At 56.3% G+C, this 17,176-nt stretch overlaps 1 protein-coding gene across 5 annotated transcripts in view; it reads left to right on the top strand.

Annotated features, from left to right (window-relative positions):
- The window catches only part of GRAMD1B (GRAM domain containing 1B), a 165,448-nt gene that overhangs the window by 51,086 nt on the left and 97,186 nt on the right, over nucleotides 1-17,176 (top strand). Inside the window, exons 1-2 of one of the 5 annotated variants that reach the window (XM_036354133.1) lie at nucleotides 868-917; nucleotides 1,471-1,514. The exons of the other annotated variants lie outside the window; for them this stretch is intronic. The gene's annotated coding sequence lies outside the window, so the exon portion shown is untranslated. Of the gene's footprint in view, nucleotides 1-867; nucleotides 918-1,470; nucleotides 1,515-17,176 lie in introns of those variants that run through there. 5 annotated transcript variants of the gene reach the window in all.

Genomic DNA, 17,176 nt, shown 5'->3' with positions numbered 1-17,176 from the left:
CTCTCCGGGCTGTGTGGTCGCCCTGCCTGTGCTTCCTGGGGGAGCAGGTGTGAACCAGGCCGAGGGGAAAGGTGAGGGGAGTGGAGGCGGCCGGGGGCAGGAGCACGCCATCATTGCTGCTGCTTTCATTCCATGGTTTCCTCAGTTTACCCTTTGCCGGGTGCCTTAGGCTGTAGGGGCTGGATTGGGTGTGGGGTGGGGAGGACGCGGGAGGGGGAGTGAGGGCGTCCTTTCTCTCAGGAGCTCCCCCTTCTGCGGGGCAGCTCACAGCACAGCGAGCGGAGCCCAGTGATGCTAAGAAGGAGGGGTGGACAGGGCACCGGAGGAAGCCCTCTGCGTTCCCATAGTTCGTTCTCTCTGCCCGGCCGGGGCCAGGGCGGGGGTTGGAGGGAATCGCTCTGAAGCCGGCTGCTCAGCTTTCTGGCAGGAAGGACGTGCGCACCTGTTGGCTGGTTTGGGGGTGGGGGCCAGGCGGGGGGGCTGCTCTCCTGCATTTTCGTGGTGGCAGCTCCAGCAGAAGCTCACAGTAGCGAACCCTCCGTGTTTTAGGTAGAAATGCGAGCAGCCTGCCCCCCTCCTCCCTGAGGGCCTGGGTGCGCTGCCCCTGCCCCCGGCGGCCTCGCCCACACAGCCTGCCCCAGGCGCCTGGTAAATGGGCCGGGAGGAGAGGAGGCCGCAGCCTGCGCAGCGCGTCCCCGCTGGGCAGGAGCCTGGAGTGATGAATGGGGCCGGATGAAGTCATCCCGCTCCTCCAATCAGCTGCGCGGAGAGCAGGGCCCGCAGATCCAGCCACCGCCGCAGCATGTATCCTCGGGCAGAGGCCCTGAGCCGGTCTTGGGGAGCAGAGCGGAGTGGGGGTGCCAGCCGCCCGCTCTGGCTCCCGCGCAGGCCTCAGTCAATGTGAATGTTACTGCAAGGTGAGTGCTCCCGGCCGTCCCCCTGCTCCTCACTGTGCCGCTGGCTTTGTGGCTCAGCACCGCCCTGCACAGCAGCTCCTGCTCCTGCGCGTCTGAGGTCTGAGTGCCGCACCTTCTTCTTGGGGTTCTCACGCCGGCCCCCCACGGCCCCCGCCTCCCCTCCTGCTGCGCTCAGCACCTGCTCAGCGGCCTCCTCCACAAGCTCCCTCTCCTGACCCAGGGTCGTTGGCTGGGTGAGGGGAGGGCAGGCCTGCATCCCGTGCCCTCGCCCAGCAGGGGGCGCCCCGTGGAACCCCACACTCTCCTCCTGGGAAGAGGTCCCAGGCAGGGGAGATGCCCCTGGCTCCGCCTCCCATGGGCATCGGTGGGAGCACCCGCAGACCCCCAGCTGTCCCGGGACCCCCGGGCTCGGTCCTCCCCCGACAGAGGCGGTCCCAGGGGGCCAGAGCGTGGCCAGGAGCCTCTGGCTTCCCTGCCTCCCAGGGGTGGTTTGCTCCTCTGTGGGCGTTTGTGACCCTGCCTTTTCTCTCTGGATGGGGCCGCTGCTCCGTAGGCCAAGCAGAAACCATGGAGCCGGCCGACGTGGCGACAGCAAAGGTAGGATGGAAGTGCTGCCGGCCGCACTGTGCGTAAGTGGCTTCGCTGCACCTTCTGTTCGGTTCACTGCTCTCCCCTCCTCTCCCCCGGCCCCCTCTCCAGAGCACCAGGCTGGTCAGAGCAAAGGGACGTGATGGGGCGTGAGGAGTGCGGAGGGGAGGCAGGCTGGGTCCCACTCAGCGCCCTGCGCCGGGGTGACCGCAGCGGGGCCTGGGCAGAGCCGGCCTGTCTTCCTCTCGAGCTTCGCCCTGTCATTGCTCTTTCCCTCCTGACAGTTGCCCCTCTCCTTTATTTCCCTCCACTTCCCGTCCTCCCTGCACTCTGGAGCTTCCTTCATCCAGTCGTGCCTTCTCCACACTTTCTGTTCACCTTCTCTGTGCGTCCTCCTTCCCCTCGGCCTGTGGGAGGAGCACTGGGTGGGGTCGCTGTGGGCGGGGCAGGTGCTGGCCTTGGGGCTTGGGAGGAGTCTGTCCTAGTGGTGGATGCCGCTGCCGTTCCCTCCCACCGCTCCTCGATTCCCCAATGGAAGTCCGCGGGCTGGGCGCCTGTTCGGGATGGGACTAGGGTGCTGTGTTTCGAGGACCCCACGGCTGCTGGAGGGCGTTCCCGAGACAGATTTCTAATCTCGCCTGAATCCTGCTTGCAATGTGCAACTTGTTTTTCTGTGCATTTTTCCAAACAAGGAGCTTGAGCCGCTGGGAGTGGAGGAGGGATCTAAGGAGCCGTGTGTGTCAGCCCCAGCCCAGCCCCAGCCCAGCCCCAGCCCCTTGTGCAGGAGAGGCAGGGCGTTCCTTCCAGAACACCTCAGCCCTGGCTTTGGGGCCTTCCTCTGGCCGGTGGCTGGGCCTCCTTTCTCTCAGATGGGAGACTGGACGGGGCGCAGACTCCTGGAGCAGGTTGGGTGTCCTGTGAGGTGGGCGGCGAGGGAGCAGCTGTGCTGAGGGCAGGGATGTGTCAGTGGTGAGGACACGTCGCAGGAATCACAGGACTAGGGTCCTGGCTCCTTCCTCCTGCTCCCACATGCTGTGTGACCCCATCCAAGTTACTTAACCTCTCTGGGCTTTCATCTCCTCTTCGGCACATTGGTGAAAACCACATGCATCTGTTGTTTTAACTCGCTTAGATCTGTCACATTTGCCAAGGAGCTAGGGAGGAAAAAAACAAATGAGAACAGGCCCCGCTGGACTCCTCGATTCCCTGACTCACTCTCTCCCTCCTGCCTTGGTCCTTCTCCCCCTCGCTTTTCCATCCTTCAGCAAACAGTTGAGTGCCCACTCCGAGAATGGCTAGTGCCAGGTGCTGGGCCCCCTGGCAGGGCGCAGAGGCAGCCACAGGAGCAGACATCGGCACCTGTGTCTGGGTCCGAAACTGTTTTCTCCGGGTGCTGCGACTGCAGTGCTGCCCTCTCTGCGTCGAGTGCCATCCCTCTCCAGGCTCACGTCCCCTACCCACCTGCTGCCCAGCTGGCACTGACGTTCTAAGTGGTTTGGGGTCGGCCAGGGCTGTCCAGGGAGCAGTGGCGAGTGCTGGGGAAGAATGGGGGTTGGGAGTCACCCGGTTAGTTCGGACACGCGTGTCTGTGCTTGTGTCTGCGGGTGGGGGACACACAGAGGCAGCTGTGTTTTCGTGGCCTTTGCACCCCTCGGTCCGGATTGCAGGTCCCCTGATCACGGGTGGACTCCCCCGGGGCGGGCCCATCCCGAGGCGAGCCTGTGCTCTCAGGACCTGGGCCACTGAGGGAATCTGATTGGTCAGATCCGACACCAGTGACCCTCAGCCTGGAATCCTTTTCCTCTGACCTTCTCCGGCCGCAGCCCTGGGAGGGAGTCCGGTCCAGGTGCCTTCCCTGGGCCCCTGGGCCGCGGAGGCGCTGGGGTGGGCGTTAGGGGAAGGTCGAGCAGTCACGTGCCTCGGCGTTTTTCTGGGCAGCGTGCCCTCATGGGGCTCTCACGCGATCCCGTGAGTGATCGAGACGCTCCCCTGAAGAAGCTGTTGGCGCCCTGGCCGGGTGGCTTGGTTGGTTGGGTGTCCCGGGCACCAAGATGTTGCCGGGCGTGCAAGAGGCAGCCTGTCGGTGTTCCACTCTCACATCGATGTCTCCCTGTCTCGCTCCCTCTCCCCTCCTCTCTCTGCACAAATCAAGAAAAATACTTTTTAAAAGAGAACCTGTTTGCATTTCGCTGGCCAGGGACAGAGAGAACCTATGCGTTACGGCTGATGGGCTGAGTTCACTCTGATAATGTGCAAAGGCAGTGGGACTGCTGAGTAAAAAGCCTTATGGCGACTCACGGTAAGTCCTTTGCGTGTGACCTGGACATCACGTTCTAATGTCCAAGTGCATGTAAATGCCCCCTTTCCGCAGCCTGCCCCCTCATTCCTGGGGCGCTGTCCCTTAACCCCAGGGAGCTGAGTCAGTTGCCCGGGAATGACGCGACGTTGGCTGGGGTGGCCCTGGAGGAGGCACCACCTGCAGAGGCTGTGCCAGCCCCTGGGCAGGGCTGTGGGTGCGGCTGCGCCCCGGGACTCGGGGGTCTGAGCTGTCACACATCTCTGGGCGCTGCGTTTCTATCCAAGGCTGCAGTTCCAGGCTCGGTCCGTCCGATTCCTGAGGTGACTGTTGGATGCGTAGCTGATAAACTGGGTCCTGAGTTTCTGTTTCAGCCTTGAGGAAGGTTGATAGCATTCATGCACCCACTCCTTACCCGTTACAGGGCGGCAGAGGGGTCTTCCAGGGATGGCTCAGGGTCGCTGTGAGCAGGTGCTCGTGGGCTGGGGGAGACCAGTGAGGCAGCAAGCGATGGTGTCCTGGAAGCCCAGGTCATCAGGGGAGCACAGCAGCTCCGATGCCTGGGCGGCCGGAGGGCTTTCCAAAGGAAGTGGCTCCGAGGAGAACGGAGGTGTGGGTGGGTTGTCGGGTGGACAGAGAGGAGGGCGAGCTCGTCCTGATTTGGAGTCGAACACATCTGGGTTCAGACGGTGGCACTGCCGCTTCCCGGTGCCGTGAGCCTGCGTGGGTCCCCTTGGCCTTTCCTCGCCTCAGTTTCCTCATCTGTCAGCGAGGGTGATGCTGTCGACCCTGAAGGACTGCTGTGAGGACGAAACGAAATAACGTGGGTGTTCGCTGAGCAGGAGGCGGGAGAGGGGACAGCGGGACCTCGCAGAGCCCAGGCCACAGCACGTCGCTGGGCAGGCTGTAGCGGTGGGAGGCACGTGAGGACAGGGGGCAGGTGCTGAAACGGAGTTGCAAGCAGGAAGGGACACGCCGTGCAGCCTTGCTCCTCCTGAGGCTGTGCGGAGGGCTGCTAGCATATCCGAAAAAGTGCTTGTCAAAGGAAAGGTGGGGAGGGCTGGGGTACTGGTTGGCGTGCTTTTAAAAAAGTACTCCCTGGCTGCAAAGTAGGCAAACAATTGATAATTTTCTCATCTTGTGCCATCTTTGACACTTTATTTATTTTTTTACATGCCTTGTCTATCTTTCCCCCACTAGACTATAAGCTTTTTAAGGACAGGGGTTGTGTGTTTTTGCTTTTTAAGCCACAAAACCCATAGCCTCTAGCATATTAGTTGGTATGTAATAGGTGCTCAATTAATATTTGGTGAGTAAACACATAGGAGAGGTAGTTATACCTGCAAGCCTAAGGATCAGAACTGAAAGGCAGCTAAAAACCGACAGCAGGAAAGCAGCTGGAGTTGCATTCAGGAGCTGGAATGACATGACTCTCTACCCAGTCACATTGGCGGTGGCAGAGTGTCCGACCGGGTGACGTGGCCGCTGGTGGTGCTGTCTGTGAGGTGGGCATTGGGGTCGGGGCAGAGGGGATGTGCAGGGCAGTGGGGGTTCCGCATTCTAGCTCGGAGGCCCTGAGGCTCTGGGGAAGGTGTTCAGGGACGGTGGGAATCGGGGTCTGAGGTCGGGGAGTCTCGGTAACGGTACATGTATGTTTGGGAAGCACAGGCGTATTTAAGGCGTCGCGAAAGCATTCAAGGCTCGGTCCGTCATCGTAAGAAGAAGGGTTATCATTGCGTGTGGGGATGGATGTTAACTAGTTGTACTGTGGTGACCACTTTGCAATATACAGTTGACCGGTGAACAGCGTGGGGGTTAGCGAGGTGCACTCAACCCCCACTCCCCCCCCACCCCCTGCACAGCTAACAATCTGCATATGACTCCTCACTCCCCAAAACCTAACTTCTAAAAAGCCTAATGCTGACTGGATGGAAGCCTTACCAACAGCATACACAGCCAGTTAACACGTATTTTGTATGTTATATGTTATATACTGTGTTATATGCTGTAAGAGAAAAAAATTGGTATAGTGGGGCCTTGACTTACGAGTGTCCCGACTAACGAGTTTTTTGAGATACCAGCTGTCTCTCGGCCGATTTTTTGCTCTGAATTGCGAGCTAAAATTCGGGTTACGAGCCAGCTTCAGATACCCCACCGCTAGTTGGCGCAGTGAACGTCACAGCGAACGCCACATCATCAGCCCAGCATCACGTGTCTCACTCGTTCACTTTTTGATTTGACATACAAGTAATTTGAGTTACAAGCTCCATCACGGAACGAATTAAACTCATAATTCAAGGCCCCACTGTATTAAGAAAATCATAAGGAGGAGAAAATACATTTATGGTTGTGTACCTATTTATTTTTTAAAATTCACATGTAAGTGGATTGTGCAGTTTAAACCCGTATTGTCAAGGGTCAACTGTGTGTGTGTGTGTTCATATTGAATCACCATGCTGTGCTCTTGCGGGGAGCTGGTCCATCCTTGCTGTTTCAAGGAACCTGGCATATATGGCATACTGTTCTTAATATGTTTGCTCACCTTCTTGGCACTATGTGTTTTAACCAAGGTCACCTCTCTGAGAAAGGTTGTTTCCCCAGGTAGGGATTTTCCCCTGAAGTTAGGGAGGGAATAAAACCCCTTAACTAAGTGCCAGGCGGGTAATTAATCACTTTAACTACGAACAATCATGCTTAAGCTACATAATCTTTACTCCCTGGAATGGAGATAAGAAACGCCCTAACCTTTGGAATAGAGATTGATAGGATTGGAATCAACTGGTATAAATACAGATGTAACAAGAAAACAGGATACAGAACCTAGACACAGAACCTAGAGACAGAAGAACTGTGCTGGAGAGAACATGGCAAAAGATCCTGGACAGAAACTGGAGACAGAACCTAGAGACAGAACCTAGCGAGAGAACATGGCAAAAGATCCTGGCCAGAAACTGGCCACAGAACCTAGAGACAGAACCTGGCTACAGAACCTGGATAGAACATGGCAAGAGAACCTGACTAGAACCTGGTGACTGAACCTGGCTGGAGAACCTAGGCAGAACCTGGCTGAAGAACCCGGCTACAGAACCTGGCGACCGAACCTGGCTGGAGATCCTAACCAGAACTTCGCTGGAGATCCTGACCAGAACTTGGCTAGAGATCCTGGCTAGGCTGCTGATCAACTGAACGCTGCCTCTGTGTCATTCCTTCTTCGCCGACTCTGTCTACACCTTGGGGAACCCCTGGACCTGCTGGGGCTGGACCCCAGCATGCTCTTAAACTAATATAATGTGATATATGTTATATATAACATTGACATCATAAAAAAATACTAGGTCAGGACCCCTGCGACTGAGGGACCACCTCGTGAGCAGGGCGCTGAGCTGCGGGAGCCCAGTTCTGAGGCAGGCTCTCCTCGCAGTGGAGTGGGAGGTCGCCGACTGTGGGAGGTCACTGGCTCAGAGGCCTGCCTCATAGTGGAGTCTGCACATTCATAGCAGAGTCTGCATGCATGTAGATTTTGTAGAAAAATTGGAAAAAGTTGGTGGACTGAAGCATAATTGCTAGATATTTATTTTATCTATAAAAGATAGCAAAACTTAAACTAAAATATAAAATTATCACCGCCATTATTCATCCTATATAATAAAGAGGTGATATGCAAATCAACCATCACACCCTCACAAGATGGCTGCCTATGACCAGGCCAGCAGAGGGTTAGTGAGGGATGACCAAATGACTGGACAGCAGGCTGCATGGGGCGACCAGGCTGGCAGGGGGGCCTGTAAGGGGTGACCAGTCCAGCAGGGGGGCAGTTGGGGGCAACCAGGCCAGTAGGGGGGGCAGTAAGAGGCGACCAGGCTGGCGGGGGGGGGGCAGTTAGGGGTGACCAGGCCAGCAGGGGGGACAGTTGGGGGCAATTAGGCTGACGGGGGGAGCAGTGAGGGGCAACTAGGCCAGCGGGGGGGGGGGGGGCCAGTTGGGGATGACCAGGCCAACAGAGGGGGGAAGTTGGGGGCAACCAGGCCGGCAGGGAGGGCAGTAAGGGGCGATCAAGCTGGCAGGGGGGCCAGTTAGGGGCAACCAGGCAAGCAGGCAGGTGAGCAATTAGGAGCCAGCAGTCCAGGATTGTGAGAGGGATGTCCAACTGCCGATTTAGACCCGATCCCCAAGGGGTCCTGGATTGGAGAGGGTGCAGGCTGGGCTGAGGGGGAACCATCTCCCTCCCCCGCCTGCACAAATTTCGTGCACCAGGCCTCTAGTATTTAAGTAATATTTTAACGCAAAATGTAAAAGGACATGTTATTAAAAATTAAAAATTCAGTCCGTAGCTGGTTTGGCTCAGTGGATAGAGTGTTGGCCTGTGGACCAAAGGGTCCCGGGTTTGATTCTGGCCAAGAGCACATGCCCAGGTTGCGCGCTCCCTCCCCAATTGGGGGCATGCAGGAGGCAGCCAGTCAATGATTCTCTCATCTTTGAGGTTTCTATCTCTCCCTCCTTCTCCCTTCCTCTCTGAAGTTAATAAAAATATGTATTTTTAGAAATTCAGTATATTTAGATTTTGAAACGTATCAGGTTGCCCTTATTTTTCTTAACTGTTCACAGATGCAGGTGGAAACTTCATCACGGTGCACACGGCACTTTGCCCCTGAGTCAGCACAGGAGGCTGGTGCCTTCGTACGGAAGTAGTACCTACTGAGTATCTCTAGTCGCAGGACACGGTGCCTGAGCTCCGGCGTACTCATGACTAGGCCGGGCTCATGATGTTGGCTGTGATGTTAGGAGAATACAGGAGGTAAAAGGTCCAGGATACTTTTGAGCCTTTTTTTCAACCTTACGGCGCTGATGAGAAAAGGCCCTGAGGGTGGGCAGGGATGTCAGACTCCGCCCAATGGGGTGCAGCCTGCTCCATCCACACTCACGCACTATTGGCAGCGACAGAAGCAGCTGCTGCTGACACCTGTCTTGCAAATAGGAAGTTCTTGCCTCCATAGTGGATGGTAAATAAATATTGGATCCTTTTTCTGGCTAACTCTTTTGTGTTAAGACCAGAGTAATCAAAAATAATTATCACAGACAGACTTAGTATAGGTTACCTGAGAGTATTCGCTATTACCCGTTAGCTCAGTGGTCGGCAAACAGCAGCTCGGCAAACCGTGGCTTGCGAGCCACATGTGGCTCTTTGGCCCCTTGAGTGTGGCTCTTCCACAAAATACCGGCTCTTCCACAAAATACCGACTTCTGCGCATGGGCCACGAAGTTTCAATCGCACTGTACGTGCGCGCCCGCACGTGGTATTTTGTGGAAGAGCCACACTCAAGGGGCCAACAAGCCGCATGTGGCTCGCCAGCCGCAGTTTGCCAACCACAGCATTAGCTGATTGAAAAATTGGCACAATGATTAGGGACCAACGCTCACTTTGGAGAGCAGACGTACTCAGATGACCCGCGCTCTCTCGCAGAGCCCACGGCCTTAAACTCTTTGCGGTATTCACTGTAACGCCTCCCTCCTGCTGTTCTGACCAGATCACAAGCTTCTGGAGACCAGGGAGGACATTGCATTTATTGTTGAAATATCGTGATTTGCTTGGGGCATGAACATATTGGGCCCTCGATAAGGATATATTGTTGGATAAATAAATAGCTGATTGCTCTAACGGAAACATTACCAAATAAAATTACAAAAACATACCCCGCAAAATCAGGGACATGAGAACTGTTATTCCGGTGGAGGAGGCGGCAGAGGCGGGGCCCAGGGGCGGAGGCTGCTGCTCTAGCAGCCCAGTGAGGGGTGGGCTGTGGGGACAGTCTCAATGCTGGTTCGTGGGCCGGGCACAGACTCGCCGTTGCGTCACCGTGTTGTGCATTGACCCCTGCACGCTCTCCGGCTGTTGTCCTTGTCACGTTTCCCCAGTGGAGCTGAGGCTGAGAGAAGGGAAGGGACTGGCTCAAGGTCACACACACGCCCTGCGGGGCTCTGAACTCCAGTCTGATCAGCGTCCCTGGCGGAGCCGCAGCACACGCTCTGGGACCGTGTCCGGCCCGTCAGCTAAGCGCAGCATTTGCAGCCTCGTCATGTCAGAGGCCGCCTCTCTGCCAGGACGGACTCTGCGTGTCCTTGGCCAGGAGACGCTCCTTCACCTGCGTGTTCGCGGCAGCGGCGCCGTGTGACTGAGCTGAGAGAGGCGCAGGCCCCGGTGGAGGGGAGTGAGGCGCAGCAGTGGCTGCAGTACGGGTGCTGCCCCCCACCTTCCCCCCTGAGAGTGCTGGGTCCCCAGCACCTCCCGCCACCCGACTTCCTCCTGGGAATAGGAGGAGCGGTGGGCAATGGAGACCCACCCCCTCTTCCGTCTGCATGTCATCAGAATGCGTGGCCTCGGCCTGTCCACACTCCTGCTGGCGGGGTTTCTCTGAGGGGCTGTCCCCTTCCTGGCCTCCTAGGGCCACCCTCTGTCTAGCAGCAGGCGCGCTGTGACCCCGACAGCTGATGGAGGAGACGGGAACAGCCCTGAGCAGGCTGCGCTGTGCAAGGGGCAGCAGTGATTTGGGGTGAAGGGAAGGGGAGGTGGAGGCAGGGTGTCTCTGAGGTGCCCATTGCAAACAGCAGGGCCAGGGAAAGTAGTTCTTTTTCATGCCAGGAAGTCTCCGTGGAGAAGGGATGCCAGAGAGCTGAGCCGGCTCTGCAGGAGGTGAGCGAGGGAGGCAGCTCCTCCTGGCCTGGCTGACGGGAGGGGCGGGTGGAGCAAGGGAGGCTGGGGCACCAGGCGGAGGGCTCCACCTGCAGCTGGGCCTCTTCCCCAGCTTCCACTCGTCTCGTCTCGGGGAGCAGTTCCTGGCAGTTGGGCCGTTTCTTCCTCTGTTACGTGTGGGTCAGTGCTGCCTCGCTGGTGCCGTGAGGAGCAGGTGCACAGCGTGGAGACCACCCTATGGCCGGGGTGCACAGCCCACGTCGGTGGGAGCCTGGCGCCTCCGTTCCGTGTCGGTGAAGTAGCCGGGGGGTGGGATGAAGCCTCCTGGAGCTTGGCTTTGACCTTCCTGTGCTGTCGGTGCTGGAAGCACATTCTGGATTAGCAGATTGTGAAGGAGGGGCAGAGAGGATGGGGCGGTCTGTCCTTTCCCTTCGCTCCGGCACCCTCAGTCAGTCCCGGCTCAGGCGGAGGAAGCATTGAGATGAACAGACCCACCTGCTTCCCACCACACAGTCTGTCAGCCTCTGCTGCTCTGTGCTCTCTGCCCGCCCTTCCCCGCCCTCCCTCCCTTCCCCCCTCCCAGCAGTGGACCTTGGGGCTGGAGGACAGGGGTGCGCAGGGGTCCCTAAGGTCGAGGGATGGGGGGCTAGGAGGGCTCCCAGCTGGGAGCTGACACAGATGCACAGACCAGAAGGCAAGGCCAATGCCTGCAGCTCACACCATCACCCCAGAGCCAGTGACTAATAGTGGCAGAGGGTGGAGAGATGCCTCGGGGGAGGGCCAGGGAGGCGGGGGAGGGGGCAGGGAGGCAGGGGAGCACCTGACCAGGCGCCTGGCCGTGGCCGTGGCCATCTGCCGCCCTCACGGGCTCTCCTGACTGCACTTGGGCCTGAGGAAGAGGTTCTGGCTGGAGGACGAAGTGGAGGCTGTCTCTCCCCCACGCTCCTCTCGCTGCCTGACCTCCAAAACGCTCCTTAAATATAACACTCTCAGCGCCCGCTGCTCTCCGGAGCCTGGGCCTTGGTTCCCAGCGTGACTGCAGCGGCTCTGGCCCAGTTTGCAGCTCTGCCAGCCCTGCCTCTGGGCTCCACCGGCCGGGGGCGCTCTCCCAGGAGCTGGGCACAGGGGGAGCAGCCCCGGCCCAGGAACTGGAGACAGAAGGCGAGCCTCAGGGACCAGCCTGCTTTCTGTTTCTGCTCCACATGTGTCCCCTGTGACTCCCCAAGGTCAAGAGGAGGCTTGCCTTCTGGTGGCAGAAGGAGCCACGGTGGGCAGGTGGGAGTTGGGGGGCCGGCTCTCCCTGGGGTGCACAGCTCTCAGGCTCCCCTCCGCGGCCGCCGTGGGTGTCTGCCCAGGACCCAGCGGCTGCCCTGGCTGAAGACCTCTTGCCATCCTGTCCCTGCCTCAGGATGAGGCTAAGGCATGTTTTTGTTGGATTAGGGAAGGTTCATAGGAGACCAGGAGAAGGTCAAGGCAGCTAAAATCAAAAAGGAACTCTTTCCGACTTTCATTCAAACCCAGTGAAGTTCAGGAGAAACCATTGTAACCAGAAGCTTGGAACCCTGCAGACCAAACTGGTGTTAATCAGACCATGTAAACACAACCAACGCTGGCGTTCCCATGAGCCTGGGGAGGCCAATTTTTTGAGCTCAGATTTTTGAAAATGCAGATAATACAAAACTCGTCATAGCTGACCTTTCACACCACCACCCCGCCTCCCATGGGGCTGCTCACAACACCCAGGGGAGGGTGAAGCCAGGGGGTCCCAGTTCCTGCGCTTATTTTGAAATGGTTTCTGCTACGTGGAGAATGGATGCGAGGTCATTATAAAGTACTAAATATGCATAAAGCACGCTGGCAGGAGAAACAGACACGGCGGCCATCTCACCTGTGCTGCCGACCCACTGGCTCCCCCGCCAGAGGTGACCACCTTTCTGAATGTTGAGTTTGTCTCCCTTGATGTTGCATTTTATGGGTCCAGAATGCAGTGGTCTCCCCTTCTCCATGGGGGGTACATCCTAAGGCACCCCAGAGATGCCCCAAACCGTGATCGGTGCTGAGCCCTATATAGACCCTGTTTTTCCTCTGAATACATATTTCCATTTCACAGCTTCTCTCTGGTCCACCCAGGTTACAGCATCGTCACTCTTGCGTTTGGGGCCATTGTTAAGTCAAATAAGGGCGACCTGAACACGAGCACTGTGACGGGCCATGTGATGCCAAGCGGCCGTGGGTGAGTGGCGCCGCCATGTGGTTCTGCCGGACCAGGCATGAGTCATGTCCCAGGAGGGCTGGAGGGCATGGGATGAGATTTCCTCACTCAGCATGGCATGCCATTTAAATTGATGAATTGTTTAGTTCTGGAATTTTCCATGTAATATTCTTCCACCCCAGTTGACCAAGGGTAACCGAAACCACAGAGAGTAAAACTGAGTAAGGGGCTGCAGTGCTGATACGGACATAACCCCCTGTCTGTCTAATCCATCCCTTTAGCTGTGTGTTCTACACACGGGATCGTGGCATCTGCATTTTTCACTGGCTTGCCGTCGGTGGGGGGATCCGTGAGGTGTTCGGGGATGAAGTTCTCAAGCATTCCTGCATGATACCAGTGGTGGTTTTCCTGGGCAGCTGAACAGTATACACTTCCTCTAGCTCCTTCCCAGCCTCGATTTTGTAAGACTTTGATTTTTCACTGTGAGACGGGCATGCGATGGCCTCTCACTGGAATTTAGATTTGCAGTTGCCCGAGTGCTAGTGAGGTCAGGCGCCTTGTTATGTCCTTATTGATCATCTTCTCTCCTGAAAGTGCTTGCTAATCATGTGTCTATTTTCCTAATTTTTTTCTTTTTTCTTGATTTTTAGAATTTTAAAATATATTTTGTGAACAGTTCCTTTTCCAGTTACAACCAGTGTGTCCCCCAAAATGTAGACACACTTTAACAGCTGATAGCCCAGTTTTCAAAATGAAACGCATCTTAATCAATGCTGCCTCTCTAGTTATTCAGTGTGTGTGCACCTTGTTGGGGACACCCTGTGTGTCACACATATTTCCTCCCAGAAAAGCCTTGTCTTTGCTCTCTATTTATGACCAATTATGATGACCGGGTGGCCTTCCTCTGTCAGCCCTCTCCTTCGCACATTGCTTTGGGAATTGTTGGGTAGAGAGTCAGGCAGCGATCTGCGTGAGGATCACTTTGTAATGACAACCTGTTGGGGGAGGTAGTCTCTCCTCCATGTTGGCTGCCAAGGCTAAGACAGGCAGCTTCCTCAGCACAAGGTGCGTTTCTTCACGTTTGTTCTGGGGGTGGGTGGCCAGCCTGGGCCTGCCGTGGAGAGCTCCCCTCACACCGTCAGCAGGGGCTCTGGGCGGAGCCCCACTGCTGTCCGTGAGGCCTGAGAAGCGCAGCGTCTGCCAGCGCCCCTGGGAAACCCACCCACTGGCGTCTCCTTGACTTCCTGGGTTTCCATCCTCGCTAAGTCTGTGGCCTCTAACTATTTCTCAGTTGAATAATATTTTGATAGCTCACCAAGCATTTTAAAAGATTGTTTTTCTTTCTAAATGGCTCATCTGGTCCAGCATTTCTAGTTGTTTTTAGCAGGAACGTCCATCAGGATGTCTCACCTGCCATATGGCCAGAAATGGGAGACTTCAGAATTCAGCTTATTTCTAAAAAGTCTCCCTCTTCCTAACATATGAGTATCCAGGAGCAGCCGGCTCGCAGAGCCCGGCAGCAGCAGGACTGACGCACCTGCCGGGCCCTCTGCCTGTCCCCGCCCTGGGCACCTAGAATTAGTCAGCACCTGCCCGGCCCTCCGCCTGTCCCTGCCCTGGGCACCTAGAATTAGTCAGCACCTGCCTGGCCCTCCGCCTGTCCCCGCCCTGGGCACCTAGAATTAGTCAGCACCAGCCCACCTGCCGCGGAGCTCGTAAACCACACGAGGCAGCCTGCCCTCCACGGGAAATACAGGACAGATACAGCGAACGAGGACGGCTTCTTCATCCCCTTGGCCTCACTCCGTATCCCTCCAGGGAAGGACAGTGGTCTCGTGCTCTTTAAAGCCACGTTGGGGTTGTATTGAGTTTTTCTTTCTTTTTTTAAAAATAATTTTTCTATTGACTTCAGAGAAGAAGGGAGAGGGAGAGAGATAGAAACATCAGTGATGAGAATCATTGGTCAGCTGCCTCCTGCATGCCCCCTACTGGGGAGCAGGCCCACAACCCAGGCCTGTGCCCTTGACTGGAATCAAACAGGGGACCCTTCAGTCCCCAGACCGACGCTCTGTCCACTGAGCCACACCAGCCAGGGCTGTATTGAGTTTTTCTTTAGGGACCACAGAGATGGAGCCAGGTTCTGGAGCTCCATGGAAGCCCTGGATTCAGAATCGAGAGCAAGTGGGATGCAAGGTGGGTGATGGTCTCCCCACCAGCTCAGCTCTTCTCTCTCCTCCCCTTTCGTGTTTCTCACATCACACTTCACACACACACACGCACACACACACACACACGCACGCACACACACACGCCGGCGAACTCATCAGTAATGGAGGAAGCAGCTGGCTTGACGTAGTCTCTTTCCTACCTGCTGCCTGGATTCTTTTGTCCTGGGAGCAAGAGCCCTTACCCTCGGCTTGTCTGGTAGAGAAGCGTCTTTGTCGGCACACGTACGGTGAAGCGCTCGAGTCCCGAGCTGGCAGCCTGCTGACTGCCTGGCATCAGGCAAGTCACGAAGCCACGTTCTTGCCCGGCTGGTGTGGCTCAGTTGGTTGCGCGCCGTCCCTTGCACCGAAGACTAGATTCGATTAGGTTAGCTTCCCGGTCAGGGCACATGCCCAGGTGGTGGGTTCACACATTGATGTTTGTTTCTCTCTCCCTCAAAAGAGAAAAAAAAATCAATAAAAAATATATTTTTGAAAAAGACCCTACACTACACTCTTTAGTTTTTAGCCGCATTACCTGGTAAATAAATATAGTCACCACTTTATAATTTGGAGGTGTGGTTTGAATGAGATGATGCATGTAAAATACTGAGCATGATGCCTGACATAATAAGCTCACAACAAATTCTTAGTAAATAGTTGCAAAGGAGACTTTTCTTTTATTGGAACAGGGTAAAGAGTAAAAGCTAAGAGTTTACCGTCTAGGCCTGCGTTTCTAACGTGACGCGTGGAGAGCGCTGGTCCCGGTCTGGGGCGTTGCGTGTGCCCGGAGCAGTGAGGGCAGGATGAGAGTATCCTCACCCGCTTGGCGACCCCCAGTGACATTCCTCTAGGGCGGGGGGGGGAGCCTTTTTCCTGCCAAGGACTGTTCGGATATTTATAACATCAGTTGTGGGCCATACAAAATTTTCAACTTAAAAATTAGCCTGCTGCCCGGGCCGGGCAGGTGTGGCTCAGTGGTTGAGCGTCGGCCTATGAACCAGGAGGTCCCTGTATGAGTCCTGGTTCGGGCACATGCCTGGATTGCGGGCTCGGTCCCCAGTGTGGGGAGTGCAGGAGGCGGCCAATCGATGATTCTCGCTCATCGTTGGTGTTTCTATCTCTCTCGCCCTCCCTCTTCCTCTCTGAAATCAATAAAAGTATATTTTTAAAAAATTTAGCGTGTTACATTTGGTCAAACATTTAACTCACCCTAATGCCTTGGCAGGGCCAGACCAAATGATCGCATGGCCTTATATGGCCCCCACAGGTCGAACAATTCCCATCCCTGCTCTAGGGGTTGGGTCACGTGCCCTGGGCGGCCGGGTGAGTGGCTTGTCTAGATCATACAGGAGAACTCCAGGCTCTCTGGTATCGCATCTTTACTATGCCTGTGCTGAAAGTAGGGCCTGGATACAGGCGCACGGAGTGTTAAACACCTAAGCGCAGATGTGTTAGAAGTCCTGAAAGTATTTCACTGTTATCTGGCACGGGGTCTGCTTTGGGCTGCATCTCTGAAAGCTCAGGAGACCTTAAAGAGTATTTCTGCTGGACCATCTGAACACTGGAGAGACTGCAGGGTTTTAATTAGGTTTGAATAAGGTCACTTCAATTAGCGCTTGCTGTAGTGCCCCTGCGCTATGCAAGCAGGGAGACAGAGCTGAGTGGAGCCAGCGAGCCCCGCAGTCCTGCCCTGGAAAGGGAAGGCAGGTCATGCACTAGGAGGGGCCGGTGCAGTGAGTGTCACCAGCTGGGATTTGCTCCAGGCTTCCTTAGGAGTATTCCTTTCGAGGGTCCCGTGGACATGTAGGCTGCTTTGGGGCGAGTTGCAGGGTACAGGCTCCTATTGTTCAGTTGAAGGTCGCTATTTTATTTCATCACTAATCTCCTCTTTGTTCCTTCTCACCCATCCACATTACTGCCCCAGATAGGCAGTCATCCAGGGGAGGGAGACAGAAGCAATCAGCCGGAGATGAGGGGCTGGAAGCCCGCCTGGGCCCAGCCTGGAGGACGCGAGGGGAACCTTTCCCTTCCCAGGAATTGTAGGCTTGAGTTGACTTTGCAAACCCAGTCCCGCCTCACCCCTCACTCCTCACTGAGGCTGCCTGGCCGGGGTCTTCCGGAGCCCTGCAGGGTGAGGAGCTGTTTAAACCCCACCCCGGGCCTGGGCGGCCACCTTAAAGGACCCCTGGCCTCAGGTGACTGGGAGGGGGCGCTGCTCGGCCTCCATAAGTTGCTGCCTCACCACACACTCCAGAAGTGGGAAGGTGA

The sequence above is a fragment of the Myotis myotis genome, unplaced genomic scaffold (assembly GCF_014108235.1).
Source record: "Myotis myotis isolate mMyoMyo1 unplaced genomic scaffold, mMyoMyo1.p scaffold_m19_p_20, whole genome shotgun sequence".
NCBI lineage: Eukaryota > Metazoa > Chordata > Mammalia > Chiroptera > Vespertilionidae > Myotis > Myotis myotis.
This window is presented reverse-complemented; position numbering and strand designations above follow the sequence as displayed.